Source organism: Pan troglodytes, chromosome 3 (assembly GCF_028858775.2).
Source record: "Pan troglodytes isolate AG18354 chromosome 3, NHGRI_mPanTro3-v2.0_pri, whole genome shotgun sequence".
NCBI classification, from domain to species: Eukaryota; Metazoa; Chordata; class Mammalia; order Primates; family Hominidae; genus Pan; species Pan troglodytes.
Window position 1 is genome coordinate 138,541,638 of NC_072401.2, and position 27,251 is coordinate 138,568,888.

The 27,251-nt window shown below is 34.3% G+C and overlaps 1 long non-coding RNA gene across 1 annotated transcript in view; it reads right to left on the minus strand.

The window, feature by feature from the left end:
• The window catches only part of LOC112208968 (uncharacterized), a 168,872-nt gene that overhangs the window by 21,236 nt on the left and 120,385 nt on the right, over nt 1-27,251 (minus strand). Inside the window, exon 2 of the long non-coding RNA XR_008547624.2 lies at nt 12,352-12,391. This is a non-coding gene — a long non-coding RNA (uncharacterized LOC112208968). The remainder of the gene's footprint in view (nt 1-12,351; nt 12,392-27,251) is intronic.

Here is a 27,251-nt window from a genome sequence, read left to right on the forward strand (position 1 = left end):
CTCAGAGATCAGAGCAGGCCCTGGGAGGGGAGAAGGGCCAGGCAGCCAGAGCAGAAATCTCTGAGCCTGCAGGGATGAGGGGATTCTTCCAGAAGCCCCTGAGGGTGCAGGCTGCACTTGGGAGGGCTGCCGCAGCTGCACCTTGGGAGCTCCTACCCCACCAAATAAGAAGGGGCAGGGCTCCCACTTGTCCCTGACTCCTGCCCACTCTATGGAGTGGGAGTCCCAGGTCTACAACTGCAGGTTGGGCAGCTTCAGCTGCACCAGGGAGGGCAGATCCTGCCTGCTTCTGTCCCCCACCAAGAGCACAGGAAGACCTGGATCCACAGCTGCAGTTTGGGTGGCTGTAGCCCCACCCAGGAGGGCAGGATTCCTGCCTGCTCCATGGAGCAGGAGCCCTGGGTCTGCAGCTGAGGTTTGGGTGGCTGCACTGATACCCAGGGAGCTCTCACCCCAACTCAGAAGGGGCGGGACTCCCACTGGCTCCATGGAGTGTGCAGCCCTAGCTGCACCTCTTTGCAGCAGCTGGTGTGATGGTAGCAGCCGCTGCCATCACTATTATTTGTGTTTTGCTTCCTGAGTGATACAGAATTTGGTATCTAAAATAATAATGATGCATAAAATGTGGAGTTGATTGAAGGGAAGGGCTGGCAGGTGAATAATAAGGACTCTCTAATATCAATCAGACATTTCACTGGAAATATGGTTACCCTTGTAATGTATTAGCAGAATATTTGACCAAGCATTCACCTTTCTCATCTTAAACAGCAGACTGAGCCATCAGGTTACATTTTTATTACTCTTTGAAAATACTCTCCTATATTGCCTCCTCCCTGCATTACATATTACATATATTATTTATTTTGAAATATTTCAGACATGCCAAAGGGTATTATGTAAATAATTACCCATATAATTATGTTATATATGGTATATAATATATAATATCATATATAATATATATACTTTTTGTTATACATATAATCATATATATTAATGTATATAAGCATAAATTCTATACATATTAACTGTGTATTAATCTGTTCTCATGCTGCTAATAAAGACATACTGAAGGCTGGGAAATTTATAAAGGAAAGAGATTTAATTGACTCGCAGTTCAGCATGGCTGGGGCGGCCTCAGGAAATTTACGATCATAGCAGAAGGGGAAACAATACATCCTTCGCATGGTGGCAGCAAGGAGAAGCACAGAGCAAAAGGGAAAAAGCCCCTTATAAAACCATCAGATCTTGTGAGAACTCACTCACTCACTATCACGAGAACAGCATGGCAGTGACTGCCCCCATGATTCAATTACCTCCACCTGGTCACTCTCAAGAGAAGTTGGGATTATGGGAACCATAATTCAAGATGAGATTTGGGTAGGGATACAGCCAAACCATATTAACAGGCATAATGTCATGCATTTGTTATATTTTATGGGCTTATTATCATCTATATGTCATATAACAATATAGCCACCACCCAGCCTGAGAAATAAACTTCTAAAAGCACAGTTGAAGACCTAGTTCACCTTCATCTCCCTACTCCCCTCTCTTCCCAGAGCTAACTACAATCATGACTTCAAGTTGTATTATTTCCATGTTTATTACACATCTTCTACTTATGTACCTGTCTCTAAATAATGGTGTGCATATTATGTACATAAATGATATCCTATTTTATGTGCTTGCCTGAAAATTATTTTAGTTCAACTTTGTTTTAGGTTTATCCATGTTGATAAATCCAAATCTATTTCATTAGTTTTATTAGGTGGATTTCCACTGGATGACTATACCAAATGTATTGGTTTGTTTATGCTGTTTCAGAGTTTTTTATGGTATTGTTTTCCTATAAAAATGCTGATACAAACATTCTATATTTTTTCTTGTGCACTTGTGGGAGAGTTTCTCTATGACATAGGGTATGCACATATTTAGCTCTACTAGAGATTGCCAAATTGCTCCCCAAAGTGGATGCAAAAATTTAAACTTCCACCAGCAGCTACATATGAGATTGCCTATTTGTCTACAGCCTTGCCAACACTGTTATTGGCAGACACTGAAATTATTGTCTAGTTTAGGAGCATGACAGATATTTAATTGTGATTATAATTTTGTATTTTCATGGTTTCTATTGAAATTGAAAATATTTTCATATATTCACGGGCTATACAGTCCTTCAACCAGGAAAGTGAGTTAATATATTTGCTCTTTTAATACTTTAGTATTTCTACATTTCATTTTTGATTCATAGGAGGGCATTAAGTTTAATGTATTTTAAATACATTATTTCAGCCCAAACTTAATTCTTAACATTTTAATGGTGTAATTTCAGGCAAAGCACTAAATTTTTAATAATCAAAATTAAAATGTTTAATATTTTCGGATCTTATTAAATACTCCGTATCCTGAATTCATAAAGAAAATTCATATTTTGGGCTGGGTGTGGTGGCTCAGGCCTGTAATCCCAGCACTTTGGGAGGCTGAGGCGGGCGGATCACGAGCTCAGGAGATGGAGACCATCCTGGCTAAAACAGTGAAACCCCGTCTCTACTAAAAATACAAAAACAAAATTAGCCAAGCGTGGTTGCGGGCACCTGAGTCCCAGCTACTCAGGAGGCTGAGTCAGGAGAATGGCTTGAACCCAGGAGGCGGAGCTTGCAGTGAGCCGAGATCGTGCCACTGCACGGCAGCCTGGGTGACAGAGTAAGACTCCATCTCAAAAAAAAAAAAAAAATTCATATTTTGTACTAAAAGTTTTAAAATTTTTACACCGAATTATTTGTTACCCAGGAATTTCGTATATGACGTGAAGTATAGGTAACTTTTTGTTTGTTTGTTTGTTTGTTCTGAGAGACAGAGTCTTGCTCTGTTGCCCAGGCTGGCGTGCCGTGGCATGATCTTGGCTCACTGCAACCTCTGCCTCCCGGGTCCAAGCAATTCTCCTGCCTCAGCTTTCCAAGTAGCTGGGGCTACAGGCATGCACCACCATGCCCAGTTAATTTTTGTATGTTTTAGTAGAGACGGGGTTTCACTATATGTTGGCCAGATTGGTCTCGAATTCCTGACCTCAGGTGATCTGCCTGCCTCGGCCTCCCAAAGTCCTGGGATTACAGGCGTGAGCCCTGCCAACTTTTTAAAATGGAAAACCACTTTCATCCTCATTTGTTAAGTTGTTGTTCTTTCTACATTGATCTATAATTACACCTTCTTCCTACACAAACTGTCCAGAAACACATAGTTCCATCTGGGGACTTTCTTATGTGGCACTGGTCATTTGTCTGCACCACAGCCAAATTCACTGTCTCAATTTCCATTGTTTTATGGTAGGTATGCCTTAACAGGTGTCCATGCATCAATCCCCTCCATGTTCCTCCTTAAAATTATCTTGTCTATCATTATGTCCCTACAATTATATATATTTTCAGATCAGTTTGTCAAGTTCCATCAAGGAAAAAATGAGATTTTTATTAGAATCACATTGACATTACTCATTAATTTAGGCAGTTGGCATCTTTGTGATACTGAATCTTTTTTATTCATGAATACCATCTATATTCAGTTTAGTCATCTTTTATGATTTTAATAAAGTGAAATAATTTCTCCATAAAGGATTTGGACATTCCTTGTCAAATGCATTCTTATGTACATCATATTTGTACATCTTGTACTTTTAAAATAATCTTTTCTTATTTTTAACCTAGTGTATAAGAATGTAATTAATTTTATACCAAAAAAACTACTTAAAATCGTATCTACTCTGTTAATTTGTCAGTTTATTATTATTGTTACCTCTCTCCAGTCCTTATGCTTGCTATTTTTTTCCATCTTCATGAATTCATTGAGGCCTCAGACATAATATTGACTACAAATGGTGGTAGGAAGAGACATTTTTTTTCATTCGTTACTTAAAAAAAAATGTTTCCAACATTTCACCATTAAAACTATGTTGGCTTAGGTTTGTTCTTTATTCTCTTTAGGTGGTGTCCTGTTATCTTTAGTTTGCTAGGAGTTTCTTTTTGTTTTTGTTTTGTTTGTTTGTTTTTGAGATAGGGTCTCGTTCTGCTACCCAGGCTGGAGTGCAATGATGCAATCATGGCCATCTGCAGCCTCGAACTCCTGAGTTTAAGAGATCCTTCCACCTTGATCTCCCGAGTAGCTAAGACTACTGGCCCACACCACTATGCCTGGCTATTTTTTATTATTATTATTATTTTTATACAGATGGGAGTCTCGCTATGCTGCCCAAAGTGCTGGGATTACCGGCATAAAACACTGCCCAGCCTGCTTAAAGATTTTATGATACATGGCTATTGACTTTAGGTCAAAGGTTTTTCCATGGTTATGTACCTACATTTTCCCCTTTAATTTAAATAAGGAAAATTATATAAGTAGATTCTCTAATCAGTCTAATCCATCCTTGCATTCCTGGGATTAACCTTACTTGGGCATGATATACTATATTTAATATATTTCTGAGTTTATTTTGCAAATATTTCTAGGATGTTTACCTTTATCCATACTGACATTTTTCCTATAAAAACAATCCCAGATTTTCTGCCAAAAAAATTTAAAAAAAGAAAACATTTAGAACACTATATAAAATTTTTGAAGTTTTTATATGACTCCCACTTAACATTTATAAAAGCTTCATAAGGTAGGTGGTCTTTTTATACTTACTTTTCACCTACAGTAAAAGGCTGAAGTTTAAGAAGGTAGAATAATTTTCTTAAGGCCTAAAATGGTTAGAGAGCAGATGCAGGATTCCTCAAAACTCAATTACTGTATCTGTTAGAATCATCTCTTTTATTCCCTATTTAAACAATGGATTATCCAATAAATCTTTAAAAATACCTTAATCTTTTTTTTGTTTTGATCCTTTATTTCTCATCCCTACTCTATCTCCTCTCAGTCCTCTGAATGTGTGTATAACTACGTACTTTTCCTAGTCCTATCATTTTACTTCATCTGTAATACATTTAAATGAATGCTTATTTTCATGCATTTGGCAAGACTGTAAGCTCTGGAAGGCCAATAACTGCCCCATATCTGCTTTTTGTAGCCATATGCAGTGCCTTGCATGTTGCTTTGTAAATACATAGTGATTACAAAACAGATATTTTGGTAGTGAATTGAATTATTCCTCCTTGAAGCTAGTGTTTGTTTATATTTTAGAGAAGTTGTTGGTTTTTCTTTTACTGTGTGAGAGAAAGAATCCCCTTGAGTAGTGAAGGAGAAAATTAGTTTTAAAGAGAAACAAAGTAATTAACATAGGATATAAAACAAGCCATAATGAGTCAAAATATAACAAACATAATGAAATTAAAATGACATTAAGGGGAGTATCTAAGTCATAAGAATCAAAAACGGTAAACTAAAACTACAATTTATTAAATTTTATATAATCAACATTCTAAACATAAGATCTTACAGATCATTTCTGCAGATTCCACTGGGTAAAGTTTCTGGAAGCTGAGGTAATTCAAGATCCCAAGAAAAATAAATAGGAAACTAAGGGGGAAAGGCTGCATTTTATTAGCCTAGGGATAAGATTACAAAGACTCCAGAAGAAAGAGAGAGAGGGAATGGACATGTAAGCACCAAAATCTCTTTTATTTTTGTTGACTAGCTCCATTTTGCTATATGAAATCTATTTTTATTCCTGTATTGCTGCAAACAACTGCAACTTTGAAATCACAGTAGAAGAAATAAAACATTTCCATTACATAATAGTTTTTTACATTGTTTATACGTTTTATTCTCTTTAAACCTGCAATTGTGTGCAATTTTAATTCAGGTGCCTTTATTCTCTCTTACTTTATAAGAAGATAAACATTTATTCAGAATCTATGTGTAAGTTATCTCACCTCTCTATTTTAAAGATACATTTTCATATTCAATCAGTCATTTAATAGTGTCTTTTGTATATTCACCATTACCCTTGAAGGGGCATACACAAGATACAACTCTAGACCTAATCAGCATATGCACAGACTTCATTGAGCCTACATTCTGAACATGAAGCCAAAACTTGGTGAGGCACTTTTGGAAATAACAGAATGCTAAACCACAGTACTAATTATAATTACAAAAGAGTTTCAGAAAAAACGTAGCAGAGTTTGGTTCTAAATATTAAAGGATGTTTCATGATCTGGATCTTAAAGAATCTATCAAATTAGAAAATGTTGAAGTCAGGTGGGATATTACTCTGAACAGGAACATAAATTAAGAAGGAAGCTGAAATTAGTATGGTATAGAGTGTTAAAATATATACTTAATTAGAGTCCAAAATAGTTATTTGATAGATGTGGGAAATTGACTGTATGAGCCAAATGGTAAAAGATTTTAAAAGTTGGTAAACTAGTTTGACGTCATTTCTGCTGGATTATAAATTCTTAGAACATAGCTTACCCCCAGTACCAGTGAATGTAACCTTATTTGGAAATACTCTTTGCAGATAATCAAATGAAGATGAGGCTATACTGAATCAAAGTAGGCCCTACTCTGATGACTAATGTAGTAAGTGAAATGAAATTTATAAACACACACACACACACACGGAGAATGCTATTTGACAACACTGGGCAGAAACTGGAGTGAAGCAGCTGTCAAGAAAGTACAAGGATTGCAGCAGACACCAGAAGCTAGGAGAACAAATTCTGCCTCAGAGATTCCAGAAGAGAGACTCCCTTCTGATTTTGGACTTCTAGCCTTCAGAACTGTAAGAGAACAAACTTCTGTTGTTTTAAGTCAGCCAGTCTGTGGTTATTTATAGCACTGCCCTAGGAAACTAAAACAGATCCCTATCTAACACCTCCTATAAAAATAAAATCCAAATGCCTCACTTAAAGTTTAATTTTTTTATTTGAAATAAATATAGATTCATGGGAAGTTGCAAAAAAAAAAAAAAAAAAAGTACAGGGAGTCCCCATGTACCCTTTACCCAGCCTCTTCCTCTTCTAACATCTGTGTAAATAGAATGAGGTAGCACATCAAGGAAACTGATGTTGGTACAATCCATAGAGCATATGTACTTTTCACCAGTGGCACATGCATTCATGTTGGTGTGTTTCTGTGTGTATAGCTTGATATAATTTTATCACAGGGTAGCTTTATATGACCATTCCACCAATGAAGATACTTATCCCTAGAGCCACACCTAGCCCTTAACCTTTCCCTGACCTCTGGCAATCACTAATTCTCCATCACTGTAGTTACGTTATTTCATAAGAACTGGAATCATACAACATGTATGCCTTTGACATCAGCTTTTTTCACATCACATAATTTTCTTGAGGTTTATTAAATTTGTATATCAATATATCATAATAGTTTGTTTCTTTCTATTGCTGAACAGTATTTCATGATGTTGATGTATAACAGTTTGCTTGACCATTCACCTACTGAAAGACATTTGGGAAGTTTAAAGTTTTACATTATTAAAAATAAACCTGCTATGAATATGTATGTGCAAACTTCTATGTGAAAATAAATTTTCATTTCTCTGGCATAAATTCCCCAGAATGAAAATGCTGGGTCATATACTAAGACCAGTTTTAAAAATAACTGATAAAATACTTTCTAATGTAGCTAAACCATTTCACATTCCCGTGTACGAGTAATCCAGTTTCTCCACATTCTCACCAACATTTAGTATTATCACTATCTTTAATTTCAGCCATTCCGATATATGTATAGTGATATGTTATTGTGATTTAAATTTTACTTTCCTAATATTTAATAAATTTGTACATCTTTCATCTTCTTTGGGGAAACATCTATTCATGTGTTTTGCTCATTTTCTAATTGTATTTTTTTCAATGTTGATTTTTGAGAGTTCTTTATATAGTAGAAATGCACGTTCTTTGTTGACTAAGATTAATAAATATACTCTCCATGTCTGCATCTTGACTTTTCGCCTTAAAAAAGATTTTCACAAGGCAAAAAATTATAATTTTAATGAGGTGAATTACCAATTTTTTCTTTTGTGGATTGTCCTTTTGGAGTCATATCTAAAAACTCTGGGGTTAGGCCATGGATGTTTTTCATACATATATTATAAATGTATTTTTATATATACATATAAATATGTGGTATACATCATACTTTTATATGTACATATAAGTATGTGGTATACATTATAAACATATGATTTATAGTTTATAATAAATGTATACCACGTATTTTTATGTTGTATAATTTTACTTTAAGCCCATGATCTATTATGAGTTAATTTTTGTATAAGGTGTGAATTTACATTAAGAATCTTTTTTTTTCTTGATGATGGATGTTAAATGGCTCTAGTGCCTTTTTTTGGCAGGAAACCACTCCTCCACTGAATTACTTTCATTTCTTTGTCAAAGATTATTTAGACATATTTGTGTAGATATATTTTTGGATTCTCTATTTGGTTCCATTGATCTATAGGTATCTTCTTCTGGGAATACTACATGTTCTTGATTACTGTAGGATGAATGAAGTAGATCTTTCCAAATGTATTAGTCAGGATTCCCTAGAGGGACAGAACTAATAAGAGAGAGATGTATATTAACTTACGCAATCACAAGGTCCTACAATAGGCCGTCTGCAAGCTTGAGGAGCCAAGAGAGCCAGTCAAAGCCTCAAAACTGAAGAACTTGGAGTCTGATGTTTGAGGGCAAGAAGCATCCAGCACGAGTGAAAGATGTAGCCTGGGAAGCTAGGCCAGTCTCGCCTTTTCATGCTTTTCTGCCTACTTTATATTCGAGGGCAGCTGATTAGATTATGCCCACAATCAAGGGTGGGTCTGCCTTTCCCAGCCCACTGACTCAAATGTTAATCTCCTTTGGCAACGCCCTTGCAGACACACCCAGGATCAATACTTTGCATCCTTCAATCCAATCAAATTGACACTCAATATTAACCATCACACCCAAATAGTCTTCTTTCATTTCTCTCATTACCACTTTTGTAGCTTTAAGCCCTCGACTCCTACAGATGTTTTGTCAGATTTACATGTAATAATTTTACTTTATTTGGTGCTACTGGGAATTGCATTGCATTTTCTATTTTGTTTTTCAATTGTTTATTGTCAGTGTATAGAAATGCATTTAATATTTGCGTTTGCTGAGTCATATGGTAGTTGTATTTTTAGTTTTCTTCTTCTCCTTTTTTTGAGACCGAGTTTCACTCTGTCACCCAGGCTGGAGTGCAATGGTGCTATCGTGGCCTACTGCGGCCTCAACCTCCTGGGCTCAAGCATTCCTTCCACCTCAGCCTCCCAAGTAGGGAGTCCAAGTAGGACTACAGGCATGAACCACCACATCCAACTAATTTTTATTTTTTATAGAGATGGGGCCTCACTATGTTGCCCCATTTTTAGTTTTTTGAAAAACCTCCTTAATGTTCTCAATAGTGGCTCTACTAAGTTACCTTTCACCAACAGTGTACAAGGGTTCCCCTTTCTCCACATCCTCACCACCATCCATTATTGCCTATCTTCTTAATAAAACTCATTTTAACTGTGGTGAGTTGATATCTCACTGTGATTTGATTTACATTTCTCAGGTGATTAGTGATGTTAATTTTTTTTTTAATGTACCTGTTGGCCATTTGTATGTCTTCTTTTGAGAAATGGCTACTTAGATCTTTTGCTCACTTTTAACTTTTTTACTATTGAGTTGTTTGAACTTCTTATACATTCTGATTATTAATCTCATGTCAGCTGTGAGTTTGCAAATAATTTCTCTTAGTCTGTGGGTTGTCTCTTCACTTTGTTTATCTCTTCAAATATTTTAGTTAATTTAAGGCATGGGAAGGAGATTAGTCACCTTGAATATTTGGCAACTCCACTTCCCAAATTAATGCAATTACGAAAAAGTCTCTTGGTTATCTTTCCAGGTTTTCTTAGAGTTCTCTATACAATGATATGTAATGATATCTCTATACAATGATATGTATTGTATTTAAGATATGATTGTATGATTTGTATATGCTCCAGTCGAATATAAGATACTATGGAATATTTATCCATGATACCACTTCCAATTAAAAATAACATAATATTTTGGCTGTCATAAATATGCATTTGTGCTATAATTACAATTTCCAGGACTAACACTCTTAGTAGTTTCCATGTAAAATCACTGCCCTCATTGATCTTGCATTCTAGTGGAGTGATGGAATTTTCTCTGGAAATGCTATTCCACCTCTACCACTTGATAGCTGAGTGTCTTGGGAGAAATTTATTAACCTCTCTGGGCTGCAGTTTCCTCATCTGACAATTGGGGAACACGTCTAACCGGTAGTATTGTATGAAAAGTAAATAAAATATGTAAATGTCATTAAATGAGACCTATATAGTGAAAGGCAGTACAAACATGGCCTCTGGTGTTTGATTCCTATGTGTGTGGCCTTCCTTAACAAATTGCTTAACATTTCTGCCTCAATGTCCTAGTTTTTAAAATTGAGATAATAATGGCGCCTCTCTCATAGGACTGTGAAGAATAAAAGAGTTAATAAATGGAAAAATGGTACAGTTTAGCTCCCAACAAAAGTTAACTATTCTCTATTACAACAAAATAAGATGTAGAATATACTTCCAGTGAATAGGAAAACAAAAAAGCCCATAATTTGATAGGTACATTTTAGAAAGAAGTATGGCTAACTCAGAAGTCAAGTTCAAATAATTTCTTACCAGAAATCATTTAAACTACTTAACCAGGTTTAAAGCTTGAATTGCACTTACCTAAAATATTCCTTCTAATGAAAAATAAAAAGATAATAAACCATAGCTTACTCTTATCTGTTCGCTCTTTACTTTCTATGGTAAATACTAAATCTTCTGATCTTTAATTATATGTGCTAACAGTAGTCTCACAAAATCTAATACCGATCTGTAAACATGAGTTAGACAATATTTGTAGAACTTGATATAATGTTAATTTACAATTTTCGGCTCTACAAATGTTTGCATAAATAATGAATTGAGGTGTTGATGTTTCCATGATCTTTGTTTAATTAGACACTTTAGGCAATTCAACACAATTGTAAGGGAAAAAATGACAGATAATTTCTTCTTTGCATTCAATTTAATTATGTAAGCTGTTTGGAAAATAAATTTCCAAAAATCTTTCACATGCCACTGTAGCTTCTCTGTCCCATCTAATGAAAAACTACTATGTTTAATTTGTTATAAAATATTCACAATTCATTTTAATAGTTTCAGAAAAAAAGATTAATGGTATTGTTTTAGAAAAGCATTAATTACAGAGATACTCCCTTCTCTGTAGATCTTTCACACACATAGGAACAAATAAATTTCTCTTTCTTCTAGAAATCTATAGATCAAGAGGTGAGGGCAGCATTCTCTAATTTAGAATATTCATTATAAATCTATAAATGAAGGCAGTAATAAAATGTGAACTTGAAATTTAGGATGAATTTAGTTCTCTCTCACAAATGCTTTGTGGTGTGGTGTGTATTGGTATACACCCAAACATATGTACAAACACTTGACTAGAAGACTGAAAATGAAGCCCCTTATCCTAATTCAAAATATTCTTTTAAAAAGTGAATACACTCCCAGGATACAAATAAAACTGTTAATGTGTATATCACCATGTTAAAACAGTGTCCTTGTTATTATTCCATAGCAACTGACACTAAAGTAATGCCATGGGTTGCCGCATTCTGCCTGTTAACTTCAAGCATCCGGTTAAACTTATTCCTTCATTATTAAAAAAAAATAGGGTTAAAAAAGTCTGAGGATTCAGAAAGAAAGATCAGAATAAACAAGTCTACCTTCAAAGGCAAAGAATGTTATAAGGAGATGTGTGTGCACGTGTGTGTGTGTGTAAGTATGTTCAGAGGATTCCAAGATGTTCTAGAAATTCAAGAAGCTTTAACTTTGTAACACAAGGACAGGGAATTAGGAAAGAGAGGAAAAAATAAGAAAGTGTTTTTGAAAAACTAACTGCCACTTTGAACACAGAAATAACTGTATAGAAGGGAAACAATTCTATAAAAGAGCAACAGATTAACTGAGCATCGAACACCAAATATGACTTAAATAAATCACATGTACATAAATTATTGTGTAATGTTACACATTAAAGGCAAAAATAATTTTCCCAATGGTTTCAGACAGAAGACAATAAAACAACAGGCAAGTGAACTTTGAGGAAACCAGAATCAGAACAGCATTATGTTTTTCATCAGTGAGAGGAAATGTTAGCAGATAGCGGAGCAAGGTCTCAAAGCAGAGAGGGAAAATGTGATAAAATCTAGAATTCTATATCTCAACAAATTATTAATCAATTTTTACTTGATAAGCAAAGTTCATTAATGCAAAATTATTCAACATTTACTTACATAAAGAGTTCTTCCCAAGGAAATTATTTGCACATCAATTCTGGAAAAGTGAGAGAAAAAAACAAAAATAGTGAATATTTTTTTAAGGCCTAATTCTCAACTTCTTTTCACCCCTTATTCTAAAGCAACAGTAGGGAATGGGGGAGAGGTCAGTTAAGTCCTTTTTAAATGCTGCTATGAGGAAAAGTTAAATGCTAATAAATTAAAACTATATGGTAAATTGGTTTTTAGGAGATGACTCTCCAGCTATCTAAAAGATGTTAGGACTTAGGGTTCTATGAAGAACCAAAAACAACTGTAATCAGCGATTGTTGATTGACGATTATACTGTTGTAAAATATACTCATAGTTCAAAAACATGTAAACAAAAAGTCAGCATGATTTTAAGAGTTAGTGAAATATAAAAAGTAAAAATACACTTGCCATTGACAGTAAGACTATTCACTATTGAACGGCACAGCTGCAGTGACATTAGAAACTAGAAGAGGAAATGGAACTATGTACAATACTTGGTTCTGAATCAAACAACAGTTACACAATCATCATAATAAACCAATTTTTAATTTTCAACTTTTAGGATCAAACTGTGCAGAAAGCAAAACACAGTTAACTATTTGTAACATAATAGGTTATAAATATTATCAGTCTTAAAGTGAAAATTAATGTGAGGATAGAGGCACTAACATGCTTCTCTCACAAAATAGAAATTGGAAATATGATGTTTATAGTTGTTAAAATTTGGACATTTCAGTAGGTTTTCTAAAAAAGTAACAAGAAAAATTAATTGAAAATTTTTAGGATATTAAAATTATCAAGAATTGGAATAAAGAAGGTGGGAGGGGAGTTGAGGGTAGAGAAATAAGTTAATAGCTCATCTGTCACAAGCCAAAGACAATAGAAAAATATCTATAGTCGACGAATCAGAAAATAACAGTATAAACATATGTGTTAGCTATGTGAAGGCAAGCAACAGAACAGCTCTGAGCAGACATTAATACAGCCTCAGTGAGCAGAGCTGAGCATGCAGAAGGTTAGGGCAAACAATTGCTGAGTTTAACTCCATCAATAACATATAATTTATTTTTTAAGACTATGTATACCACTCTGAGGTTGTTTTTAAAAATTAAAAAAACAAATATATATGTCCTAAGTTTTAATGGTATTTTACTTATTGTGAGATAAGTTTTGAACAAACATGGTGTTAAACTAATACTTCTAATAAGTTCAAATAAATGATAAATTGCATTCTTTATATTGCTATCCAAAAAATAATTGGAATTTTTTAAAAATACTTTTGTTAATACTTTAATATTTCAGATATTATTTTATGACATAAAATATCATTGTTCACTTTTGTGAAGTAAAAAATATATAACTATATTATAAATTCTACCTACAGATATTTTTCCTAGATTTTTCTCCTTAAGTTTTTTCATCCGTGTACAATTAATAATTAACAACTTAGGTTTCTGAATCCTAAAAATTTGGAAAATAATAACATGATTAACAACGGGAGCTAGCATTATTAATTGAAGATGATGAGTCAGACACTGCGCTGACTACTCTAAAGGCATTATCTCATTTATTAGTCACAATAGCCTTCTCACTTAGGAATTCTTGTGACCTCTGCTTTGAATACAGGGAAATAGAGGCTAAGATGGCAAAGCATCTTGCTCCAGATTTCCTCTTTCATTTAGTCAATACATATTTATTAAAAATGCATCATTCAATGGGTTTGGTACACATCAATGGGGAAAAAAAAAACAGACAAAACAACATTTTCCCCTGATGGAACTTACATTTTAATGGGTGGTTATACCATTAACAAATAAATGAAATAAATAAATTGTGTAGTTTTCTACAAAATAATAAATATTATGAAGAAATGGATGTCATAAAACAGATTGGTACACAACTGCAATTTAAACTACGGTTGTCAAGATACGTCTCGTTAAGAAGGCAGAATCTGAGCAAAGATTGGAAGGTTGTGAAGACAATAGCTATGTGGATGTATGCATGGAGGTCACTGAAGGCAGGAGTAACCAGTGGAAAACTTTAAGACAAGAGCATTAGGACATGTCCGGAGGAGAGAGTTTATAAATAACAGATGTGGAGAAATAGGAACACTTTTACACAGTTGGTGGGACTGTAAACTAGTTCAACCATTGTTGAAGACAGTGTGGTGATTCCTCAAGGATCTAGAACTAGAAATACCATTTGACCCAGCCATCCCATTACTGAGTATATACCCAAAGGATTATAAATCATGCTGCTATAAAGACACATGCACACATATGTTTATTGCGGCACTATTCACAATAGCAAAGATTGGAACCAACCGAAATGTCCATCAATGATAGACTGGATTAAGAAAATGTGGCACATATGCACCATGGAATACTATGCAGCCATAAAAAAGGATGAGTTCATGTCCTTTGTAGGGACATGGATGAAGCTGGAAACCATCATTCTGAGCAAACTATCTCAAGGACAGAAAACCAAACACCGCATGTTCTCACTCACAGGTGGGAACCGAACAATGAGAACACTTGGACACAGGGTGGGAAACATCACACATCGGGGCCTGTCATGGGGTGGGGAGAGCGGGGAGGGACAGCATTAGGAGATATACCTAATGTAAATGATGAGTTAATGGGTGCGGCACACCAATATGGCACATGTATACCTATGTAACAAACCTGTACGTTGTGTACATGTACCCTATAAAGTGTAATAATAATTAAAAAAAAGAATTTCAACTTTTACTAAAAGTGTAATAAGCTACTCATAATTCTCAAAATGTTATGAGAAATAAAACAGTGACTATGCCTGAGTGAATGAGGCAATTCTCAGCAAGAAAGTCACACTGCAGCTTAGACTGGAATTATTATTAAGAGCCCACTGCATGGTCTGGAGAGAGGAGTGTGGGCAAAGGAATGAGCAAATGACATGTTAAAGATACCAAGTCATGGCCGTATGTGGGTTGTGAGAGAACAAAGTTTCTGCACGAATGAAAATCAGAAGACTTGGATAAAACCAAACATTACAATTTAAATGCTATATAGAGATTTAGAAGTTTTTTTTTTTTTTAATGTAGGCTATTGGGTACCAGAGAACATTTTTAAACAGGTTGTTTAGGTGTCACTTCTTATTGTAACCTATTCTGTCAGGCAAAATTAATAACCTTCTATTCATTCACTTGTAGAAAGTGGTTCTTAAACTTGGAATCTAATGTGGTGTTTTTTTTTCCCAAGAAGATTCCACTGGTGGTGCTGTGGAGGATATGCTCAGCAAACAAATTTTAAAAAATTTAAAAGCATGTACTGTTATAGGGTTTCAAGCTTAGTGCAATGGCAGCCCAGAGAAATGAAGCAATTGATAATTATGATAGGTGGTTGGGGTGACATATAGGGGTTGGTCTTCCAAGGACAAAAGAATCACAGGGGTATTTAAGGGGAATACTTGCATACAGAAGACAAAATGAGGCTTAAAAACAAGGACTGGATGATGACTTGGTTAGAGTACAAAATTGTATGCAACCTAAAAACCTAGAACATATTTCACAAGCTACAAAACTATTTACCACATTTTGCTTGCATTTAACAGTTAATAAAGATGAGGCTTCCATCTGTGAGCACCTTTTCCAGTACTAAGATAAGCTTTTCTGATTCTCATCTGAAACGTTAGAATTTTGAATTTGGTAATATTTAATGTTTCTATCAGTTCTATAAGTCTACAAAATACCAAAGGTAAAATTGTATTTTTTTTTTTTTGCTAACCTCCAAATCACTTTCACCATTTAGACTAGTTATTTTTCTCTAATGTAGAATCTGACTTGTATTAGATGTCATTTAGTTCTATAAAGGCAACATGAAGGCTTTTATGATGATTTACGTAATCAAATAAATATTACAAATGCTAATTACCACAATTACTTTTATCTCCCCTAAAAATCAAATATTCAGATGACCTTTATGTTGCTTGTTAGATGTCCTCCCTCTTTTGTGAGCGTCACACAAAATTGCTTGTTCTCTGCAACAATTTCCTCTTCTGTCACTAACAGAAGCAAAAGCTAATTTTCTCATAGACAGAGAAAAAAACTTATTTAAATACTATATTACTCAGTAAGAGGTAATGTAAAATTTTCAGCCCAAGGTATCTTGTATCATTATTGCCCCACTCTTGTGGATTTCTTTGAATAGAAAGATACTAAGTAGGCTTTCTACAGAGGAGAGTGTAATAAAATACCTAGTAATTCTTTTACAATTAGTGGAAAAACCAGAATAATAAAAATATATGAGGGTTAGTATATTTCCCTCCAAAGGATATACTCAGTGCCTGCTCAAATTTATATTTAGGATTGAGCAATTGTGTTATATATTTTTTCTGTATGTGAATTTTTTGGTGATGTCCACATAAGTGCTATTTATCCCAATCTTTCCCCATATGCTGGGAAAAAATTATTTTCTTAAAATGATCTTGCATATAACACATTAGTGTTTACTTTTTACTTTTTAAAAAATAAATTATACAATTTGATATGTAATGAAGAAATAATATTGATTTCTAGTCTTCATGAAAGAGATCTAAAAAACTAATCTATTACTTCTATTAGTGAAATAAAACACTACATTTCAAAAAACTTAAACATAGTTTAAATCAATAATTTATTTTAAATTATTAAAATATTAAAAATATTTTAAATTATAAAATCACAAATCCTTATTTAAAATTCTGAGACTATGACATTTATCAAAAGCTGATGATCCCTCATATAGAATAAAACAAACATTATATTTTAGACTCCATGTGATTTAGAAAATACTAGGGTATTAAAAATAATTTATGAGTTTTGGTTTTCTTTCTCTCTTCCCCCAAAATATTAATTATATATTAGACATTGTTCAAGAGATTACTATAGATATAGATATATAGATTCATAAATACATAAGTAGAGTATGTTTCAGATTCACTCATTGAAAATACCTTTTCTGGGCCTACTCCATGGAGATGTAATAGTAAACGAGAGAAAAATTCTGCCCTCATGAAGTTCATGTTTTACTTCAGTAGACAAGCACAAATAAATGAATACATAAGCATGTCATTTTTTAGTAAGGGAAATGAGGAAAAGAATAAAGCAGAATGGTGGGGAGTGATGGAGCTAGTGGACATTTTACATTATGAAGTTAGGGAAGGTGTTCCAGTAAGTGTTCATCAGAGAGACTTGGATAAAATGAGGAAGCAAGCTGTGCAGTAAAAGATTAATGGTGCCCAAAGAAAAGTGGCTCTTTGCTCCCACCCCTAGGAGGTAACCTCTAAGTCCTTGAAAAGTTCCATCTTATGAATGACTTTGTTTTCCTGAGGGCCTGGGACCATGCTAAATATTCTATATTAACGATGTGATTTATTATACAGGGTCTTGGGCCACAGAGTAACAGCTCAACTTCTAAAGGGGCTGGAGTCTAAGGTCAGTAGTGTGTGTTCAGCCTTGTGTATCTGATGCATCCCCAATAAAATCTTTGGATATTAATGCTTAGTATAGCATTCTTATGTTGACAACATTTTATGCATATCATCAAGCGCTGTTTTAGGGAGAAATGAACACTGTCCACATGATACCACTATGAGGACAAATGAAAATTCTACCTTTGGTTATCCTAAATTCTGCCCTGTTTTTCTGTTGCTAGTTTTAATCAATATCCTTTCAGTGAAACACTATGCATTCATGAGTATAATGGCTATTCTCAGCTCTATGAGTCTTTCTAATGAATTATGAAAACCTGAAGTAGTCTCAGGAACTTCCTGAAGTTTGTACAAGCCAGATGAAAGTCTCAATAAAGTTCACTTTAAAAGAGAAACAGTAAGTACAAAGAACCTGGGGTAAAAATTAATTTGGCACCTTCAAGAAAGTAAAATGAAAACTATGACTACAGCAAAATTAGGAGTAGGAAGGAGAAAGCTAGAAAGTGATGACACCAACAGACTTACATAGGTCCATGATAAGGTATTTGGAAGTTGTTATGAATGTGAAGTGAAGCCATTTGAGAGTTTTGATCAAGAAAAAGACATAATCTGTATTTATTCTTTAAAGCACAAGTCTCACCTGCTTTGTAGAAAATTCACAAAATGGGAGAAATATTAGAAGTAAGGAGACCAGTTAGAGGCTGTTGCATTAAAGTGTGAGTAAAATGATGGTCTTGTGTACTTGGTGGTGGTAGGGGAGTGGGAGGGTTAAGATTGTGAAAAGTTGTCAGATTCATTACATATTTTGAGATTACACATGGCAAACCTTACTGATGGATGGGATGAGGGTAGAGATAGAAAGAGAGAGATCAAACAGGTACTCCAAGATTTTTGGCTTGAACAAGTAGGTATCTGGGGCTGCTAATTACTAAGATATGAACACTGAATGACCGAGATGTTAGGAAGATATCAGGTATACTACTGTGGAAGAGTTTAAGTTTGAGCTAAGTACTGGATATTTGTGCAGAGATATTTAGTAGACACTTAAATATACGTATCCAGTGCTATGAGGTAATATCATAAAGATATATAATTGAGAATTATTAGAATTTAGATGGTATAGATTAGGATAAAGTATGAAACATGGGTCAAATCTATGCCACCACCTTTTTTATGAATAAAGTTTTATTGAAACACAGTTATGCCTATTAGTTTCCCTATTGCCTATGGCTGCTTTCACACTACATTGACAAAGTTGCACAGTTGTGATTGAGACTGTGTGACCCAATAGCCTCATTATTTACCATTTGACAATAAAGTTTGCTTATTCCTGGTTAAGATATTATTTTAAATCATGAGACTTGATGGGATCACCTAAGACAGTAGTGCTTCTCCTAGAATCTTCTTTTTGTGCCTATGTATATGCTAAAGTATGTGGTTACACTGAAGATACAAATTTTAAAGCCATCAGTAATAAAAATATAGTGAATAATCAGTAACTTAGGTCTAGATGAGATTGTCTATGAAATAAGAATAATTGAATAAAACAGTCAGCAACTGAGTCGTGGGAAATTCCAATATTTAGATCCTGGGATGAGGGCAATTCAAAAGGGAAGTACCTTAGATGTGTCAATAAAGGTAAGGTGAGTGCATGTGTCCTGAAAACAAAGTGAAGAAAGATAATTTAAAATTTCCTTATTGATTCTGCCAATGTCCTCTGATTTTATTGTGGTTCAATGTGATATGAGTATTGTGATTCACTAAGTAAACAAACCCATTAAGAGAATGGTAGCCTTGCTGAAAACAATCAAATGAATAACCCTCCTCCCCAGAAAAATAAATAAAAACAAACTCAACATAAATACGTTGATAAGGTTTGTGATTTGGAACTTTCTACATACATTATTTCACAAAGTTGTCTCTGAAAAAAGAATGTATTACTCCCCAATCAAATGAAGTTCAGCAGGGTCAATCTTATTGAAAATTGTAAGGCTCATAAAATTATATTTTTCTTTTGTTTTCATTCTTACTTCCCCCCAAAATGAATCATTTTCTCACATCATATATTCAATACTCTCTTTCTTTATTGATTATGTCTTCCTGGAATTTAATAGCTGATAAAAGTTCTTCTGGCCAGCTGATAAGTATACTGAGTGATATGGTTAAGTTTTGTGTACCCACCCAAATCTCATCTTGAATTTTAATCCCCATAATCCGCATGTGTCAAAGGAGAGACCAGGTGGAGGTAACTGAATCATGGGGGCAGTTTCCCCCATGCTGTTCTCATCATAGTGAATGATTTCTCATGAGATCTGATGGTTTTACAAGGGGCTTTTCCCCCTTCTCTCAGCACTTCTTCCTGCCACCTTGTGAAGAAGGTGACTTGCTTCCTCTTCACCTTCTGCCATGACTGTAAGGTTCTTGATATCTCCCCAGCCATGTTAAATTGTGTCAGTTGATCCTCTTTCTTTTAAAAATTACCCAGTCTCAGGCAGTTCTTTATAGCAGTATAAAAACAGGCTAATATACTATGCCTAACAAAAGTGTAAACATCTCTCTTAGTTTATTCATTTATATATAATTACAAATCATATTAATTGAAAACTCTTTTTTTATAGAAAAATTATATACAGAGAATGATTCTTAGAAAATGGCAGAGTAGGAAGTACCAGGAATCTTTCTTCATACCTAGATAACAATTGCACTGGGAGAACCATCTGATGTAACTGTTTTGGAACTCTAGAGTCCATTGAAGGCTTGCAACATCTAAGGGAAGACCTGAAAGGTAAATAGCCATTAATTTCAGTCAATTTCAACTCTTATCACAGTATCAACTGTCAATCCTCTCCCACCCCAATGGCAAGCAGCAGTGCACATTGCAGGAGTGGCTTACACAAAGTTTTTGAGAGTCCAGGTTGGAAAAAGGACTCTGTCTTCCAAATACAAGGGATCTGTGTTCTGATCTTTGATTGATGCTTCTGATCATTAAGATGCAAACACAAAAGCAAGTGACTGTTGTTTTTGCACCTCTCGCCATTGTTGTGAGACCCTACCCCTCCCACTGAAGTGATTTTCAGGAGATTTCATAGGCCAGGGCCTTCTTAAAACTTTCACATATTTTTTCTCACTTAGTCACCAAACATTAAGGAACAACACTTTCAAAAAAAAAACACATACATGGAGGAAAACAGAAAGTTACTGTACATGCCCAAGGAAAGAAGCCACCTCAGAAAAGACCTGTAAAGAGTTTAAGGTTATAATTCAAGCTGATCCTCAATACGGAGGCAGCCTATAGTGATACAAACAAAAGGAGCAAACCCTAGAGAAAGGGAAGTCTCTGATTTTCAGAGTCATCATATTATTGAAATCAAATACTGTTTTCAATAACAACAAAACAAATCACAGATCACACAAAGAAACAGAAATGTATGGTCCATCCAAGGGAAAATACAATATAGCAACAAGAACTGCTCCTGCAAAATACCTGATGGAGAATCTACTAGCCAAAGTTTTTGGGCAACCCTTTTGAAGATGCTTAAAGAATTCAAGGAAGACATACAGAAAGCTAAAAATCAGCCTGAATAAGATAACAATATAAATAAAGAGATAAAACACCTAAAAATCAACCAAAAAGAAAATCTGGAGCTGAAAAGCACAATTACGGAAATGAAAAGTTTATTAGAGAAAGTTAAGGCAATTTTGAGCATCCTATATCTAGCAAACTGTCAATCAAAAATGAGGAAGAAATTAAGACATTCCCAGATAAACAAAACCTGAGGGAGATCATTCCCAATAAACCTGTTCTGCAATATGCTAAAGGGAATCTTGCAGATGAAATGAAAGGTCACTAGACAGTAACTTGAAGCTGAAATAACTAAATAAAGATTTCAATACAAGTAAATACATAAGCAATTATGAAAACTAGTATTATTATAACAATGCTCTGTAACTTCATGTTTGTTTTCTACACAATTTAAGAAGCTAATAACATCTAAACATATTAGTTTAGGTTTATGGACACACAATGTGTTAAGATGTAATATTTCAAAACAACAACTTAAAGGGCTGGGGATAAAGATATAAAGAAGCAAAGTTTTTATATCTTACTGAAGTTAAACTGGCATAAATTTAAATTAGAGCGTTTTAACTTTATTGTGTTAAAAGTACTCCCATGGTAACCACCAAGAAATAGCTAAAGAATATGCACAAAAGAATATAAGAAAATAATTTAAATCTTTTACTACAAACCAACAACACAAAAGAAGATATTAATGCAGGAAATGAAAGACAAAAATGTTATAAAACATATGAAAACAAATAACAGAGTGACAGAGTCCCTTCTTATCACCTGCTACTTTAAGCATAAATAGATTGAACTCTCCAATCAAAAGACAAAAACTTCAGAATGAATTTAAAAACAACCATGATCCATCTATTTGCCATCTACAAGATATTTTAGATCTAAAGACATGTGCAGGTTGAAAGTGAATGGGTGGAAAAGAATATTGCATATCAATAGTAATCAAAAGAGCATATAGGTGGCTATATTACTATCAGACAAAATAAACTTTAAATTGAAACAGCTTACAAGAGCTAGAGAATACTGTATATTAAAAGAGTTTCAATACAATAATAAGATATGAGAATTATAAACATGTACACACCTAATCACAGACCAAAACATATAAAACAAAAATGGACAGAATTGAAGGAAGAAATAGGAAGTTCTACAACAATGCTTGGAGACTTCAAAATTCTACCTTCACTAATGATAGACCAGACAGGAGATAAGTAAAGAAAAAAAGGCTTTAATAATGCAATAAACCCTCTAGATCCAACAGACATATACAGAACACTTTGCCTAACAATAACAGAATACACACATTCTTCTCAAGTGAATATGGGACATATTCCAGGATAGACCATATTATGATATGAGCCACAAATTAAGTCCCAATAGCCTTCAAAAATAGATACGGTACAAATTATCTGCTCTGACTATATAACTAAATGAAGTTAGAAACCAGTAACAGAAGGAAAACTGGAAAATGCACAAACAAATTTGTTTAAGTTAAGCAGCACATTCTTTTTTTTTTTTAGACGGAGTCTCATTCTGTCGCCAGGCTGTAGGGCAGTGGCGATCTTGGCTCACTGCAACCTCCGACTCCTGGGTTCAAACGATTCTCCTGCCTCAGCCTTCCAAGTAGCTGGGATTACAGGCGTGTGCCACTACACCAAGATAATTTTTGTAAGTTTAGTAGAGACGGGGTTTCACCGTGTTGGCCAGGATGTTCTGGATCTCCTGACCTCGTGATCCGCCCGCCTCGGCCTCCCAAATTTCTGGGATTACAGGCGTAAGCCACCGCGCCCGGCCATTAAGCAACACATTCTTAAACAACCAGTAGATAAAATAAAAAATCACAAGGGGATTTAGAAAATACCTTTAGACAAATAAAAATGAAAACTCAACATACGAAAACTTACGGTGTTTGTCAAAACCAGTTCTAGCAGGGAAATTTACATCTATAAACAAACAACCCCATTAAAAAGTGGGCAAAATATATGTACAGACACTTTTTAAAAAAAGACATACATGCGACCAACAAGCACATGGAAAAAACCCCTGCAACTGTTGGTGGAAGTGTAAATTAGTTCAACCATTGTGGAAAACAGTGTGATGATTCCTCAAAGACCTAAAAACAGAACTGTCATTCATCCCAGAAATCCCATTACTGGGTATATACCCAAAGAAATATAAATCATTCTATCATAAAGGCGCGTGCATGTGAACAGCATTATTAACAAGAACAAAGACATAGAATAAATCTAGTTGTCCATCAATGGATGAATGGATAAAGAAAATGTACATATACATCAAGGAATACCACGAAACCATAAAAAAAGGACAAGATCGTGTTCTTTGCAGGAGCATGAATGGAGCTGGAGGCCATTATCCTTAGCAAACTAATGCAGGAATAGAAAACTCAATGCCACATGTTCTCACGTATAAGTGGGAGCTAAATGATGAGAACACATGGACACATAGAGAGGAACAACACTTGCTTGGGCCTATTTATGGGTGGAGAGTGAGAGGAAGGAGAGAATCAGAAAAAATAACTAATGGGTACTAGGTTTAATACTTGGATAATGAAATAATCTGTGCAACAAATCCCCATGACACAAGTTTACCTATGGAACAAACCTGCACATGTACTCCTGAACCTAAAATAACAGTTAAAAACATTAAAACATTTAAAAAGCAGAAAGATCTCAAGTGAACAATCTATCTTTACAACTTCAAGAACTAAAAAAAGAACAAACTAAATACAAAATTACAGAAGGAATGAAGTAATAAAGATTAGAGCATATAAAATGAAATAACAGGAAAAAAATAGAGAAAATCAATTAAACCAAAACTTAGTTCTTTGGAAAGAAGTATAAAGTTACAAACCTTTAGAGAGACTAAGAAACAAAATAAAGATTCAAATTACTAAAGTCACAAATGAAAGTGAGGACAATACTTCCAGTATTATGATTACAAGAGGGTACTATAAAAATTATGTGCCAACAAGTTTGTTAACCTAGATCGACTGGATAAACTCCAAGAAATAGAAAATCTACCAAGATTAAATATTAAAAAAATCAAAACTCTAAATAGACCTATAAATAAAAAATCTCCTGAAACAGAAAAAAAAACACCATCTGATGATTTCACCAATACATTCTATCAATATCAAACATAAAAAAAAAAACCTAACACCAATCATTCTAGAACTTTCTGAAAAAATTAAAGGAGGGAATATTTTCTAAATTATTCTTTGAGGCCAGCATTGCCCTAATACCAAAGATGGACAAAGACAGTACAAGAAAAGAAAAATCAATATCATTTCTCAACATTAATACTAAACTCTTCAAAAAATATTAGTAAACCAAATTTAGCAGCATATTAAAATAATTATACACCACAAAGTGGGATTTATTTCTGGAATTTAAGAATGGTTTCAGATATAAAAATGGATTAATATAATATATCACATTAATAGAATAAAGGAAAAAATAGAATAATTGCAATTGAGGAAATACATTTGTCAAAATTCAATATCTTTTCATAATAAAAACACTTAGCAAACTAGGAATAGAAGAAAACTACATCAACATTTAAAAAGTTATATTTTGAGGTGGGTGGATCACCTGAGGTCAGGAGTTGGAGACCAGCCTAACCAACGTGGGTGAAACCCCGTCTCTACTAAAAATACAAAAATTAGCTGGGTGTGGTGGCGCACACCTGTTATTCCAGCTACTCAGGAGGCTGAGGCAGGAGAATCGCTTGACTTTGGGAGGCAGAGGTTGTAGTGAGCTGAGACAGCGTCACTGCACTCCAGCCTGGGTGACAGAGCGAGACTCTGTTTCAAAACAAACAAACAAACAACCTGCAGTGAACATGATATTCAGTGATGAAAGATAGAAACCTTTTTCTCTAAAGTCAGGAACAAGGCAAGTGTACCCATTTGGCCACTCCTATTCAACAACATACTGGAAATTCTAGCCAGAATTTAATGAAATAAAATGCATGTAAATGGGGAAAGAAGTAAAATATCTGTTTGCAGATGACATGTTCTTATATGTAGAAAACCCTAAAGACTCTACAAAACAACCTGTTAGAACTAATAAATGAATTAAATAAAGCAGCGGGACACGGGTGAGTATACAAAAATTAGTTGCATTTCTATATACTAAAAATGAACAATCAAAATATGAAATTAAGAAAACAATTCCACTTATAATAGCATCAAAAAGAATGAAATAATAAGGAATTAACTTAATCAAGGAAATAAAAGACTTGTACAATTAAAACTATAACACGTTGCTGAAAGAAATTAAAGATATAAATAAATGGATGGGAAGACATTCCATATTTATGTATTGGAAGGCTTAATATTATTAAGATGTCAATACTACAAAAACCCATCTATAGATTCAATATACCTGCTATCAAAAACTCAGTGACATTTTTGTAGGAATACAAAAACTTTTCCTAAAGTTCATATAAACTCTCAAGGGACCCCCAGTGGCCAAAACAATCTTTAAAAGTAAATACAAAGTTGGAGGACTCACACTTCCAGATTTCAAACTTCACCACAAAGCCACAATAATCAAAATAGTGTGGTACCAGCATAATGACAGACATATAGATCAATGGAATTGGAGAGATTCCAGAAATAAACTCACATATTTGATGAAATAATGTTGACAAGGATGCCCAAACTATTGAATAAAGAAAGGACAGTATTTTCAACAAATGGTGCTATGAGACTAGATACACACATGCAAAGGAATTAAGTTGGGTCCGTTCCTAATGCCATGTACAAAATTAACTCAGAATGGGTCAGAGATGTAAACATAGGTTCTAAACCTCTAAAGCTCTTAGAAGAAAATATAGGGGAAAAGCTTCACAGGCTGGATTTGACAATATCTTGGACATGACACCAAAGGCAAAAGCAACAGAGGGTAAAATAGACAAATTGGGCTTTATGACAATTAAAACTTTTGTGCCTCAATGAACACTAACAACAGAGTAAAATCCAACCTACAGAATGGGAAAAAATACTCAAAATCACATATCTGATAAGGTATTAATATCCGAATAGGTAGACAAATCCCAAAACTCAACAACAAAAAACAATCTGATTCAAATGAGGGAAAATTACTGGAATAGACAGTTCTCAAAGAAGATATATGAATGGACAATAAGCACAGGCAAAAAGATACTAAACATTATTAATCACTAGGGACATGCAAATCAAAACTGCAATGAGATACCACCTCACACCCATTAAAATACTGCTATTTAAACAGCAGGAACGTTTTGGCAAGGATGTGGAGAAATTAGAACACTTGAGTTCTGTTAGTGAGAATTGAAAACTGACCAGCACTGTGGAAAATAGTATGAAGTTTCCTCAAAAACTTAAAAATACAATTACAATGTGATCCAGCGATTCTACTTGTGGATATATACCCAAATAATTAAAAGTGAAGTCTCAAAGAGATATTTGTATAACTATGTTTGTAGCAGCATTACCCACAATAGCTAAAATGTGGAGGCCACAGATGAATGAGTAAACAAAATGTGGTATATACAAACAAAAAAAAATTATTCAACCTTAAAAAAGGCAATTTTACATATCCTACAGCATGGATGAACCTTGAGAACATTATGCTAAGTGAAGTAAGCCAGTCACAAAAATATACTGTGTAATTGTACTTATATGAGGGATGTACAGTAGACAAACCATAGAGACATAAGGTAGAATGGTGCTTGCCAGGGACTGGAGAAAGAGAAGAATGGGCAATTATTATTTAATAGATACAGAGTTCCAGTTATGCAAAATGAAAAAGCATTCTGCAGTTGGATGGTAGTGATGGCTGCATAACAATAC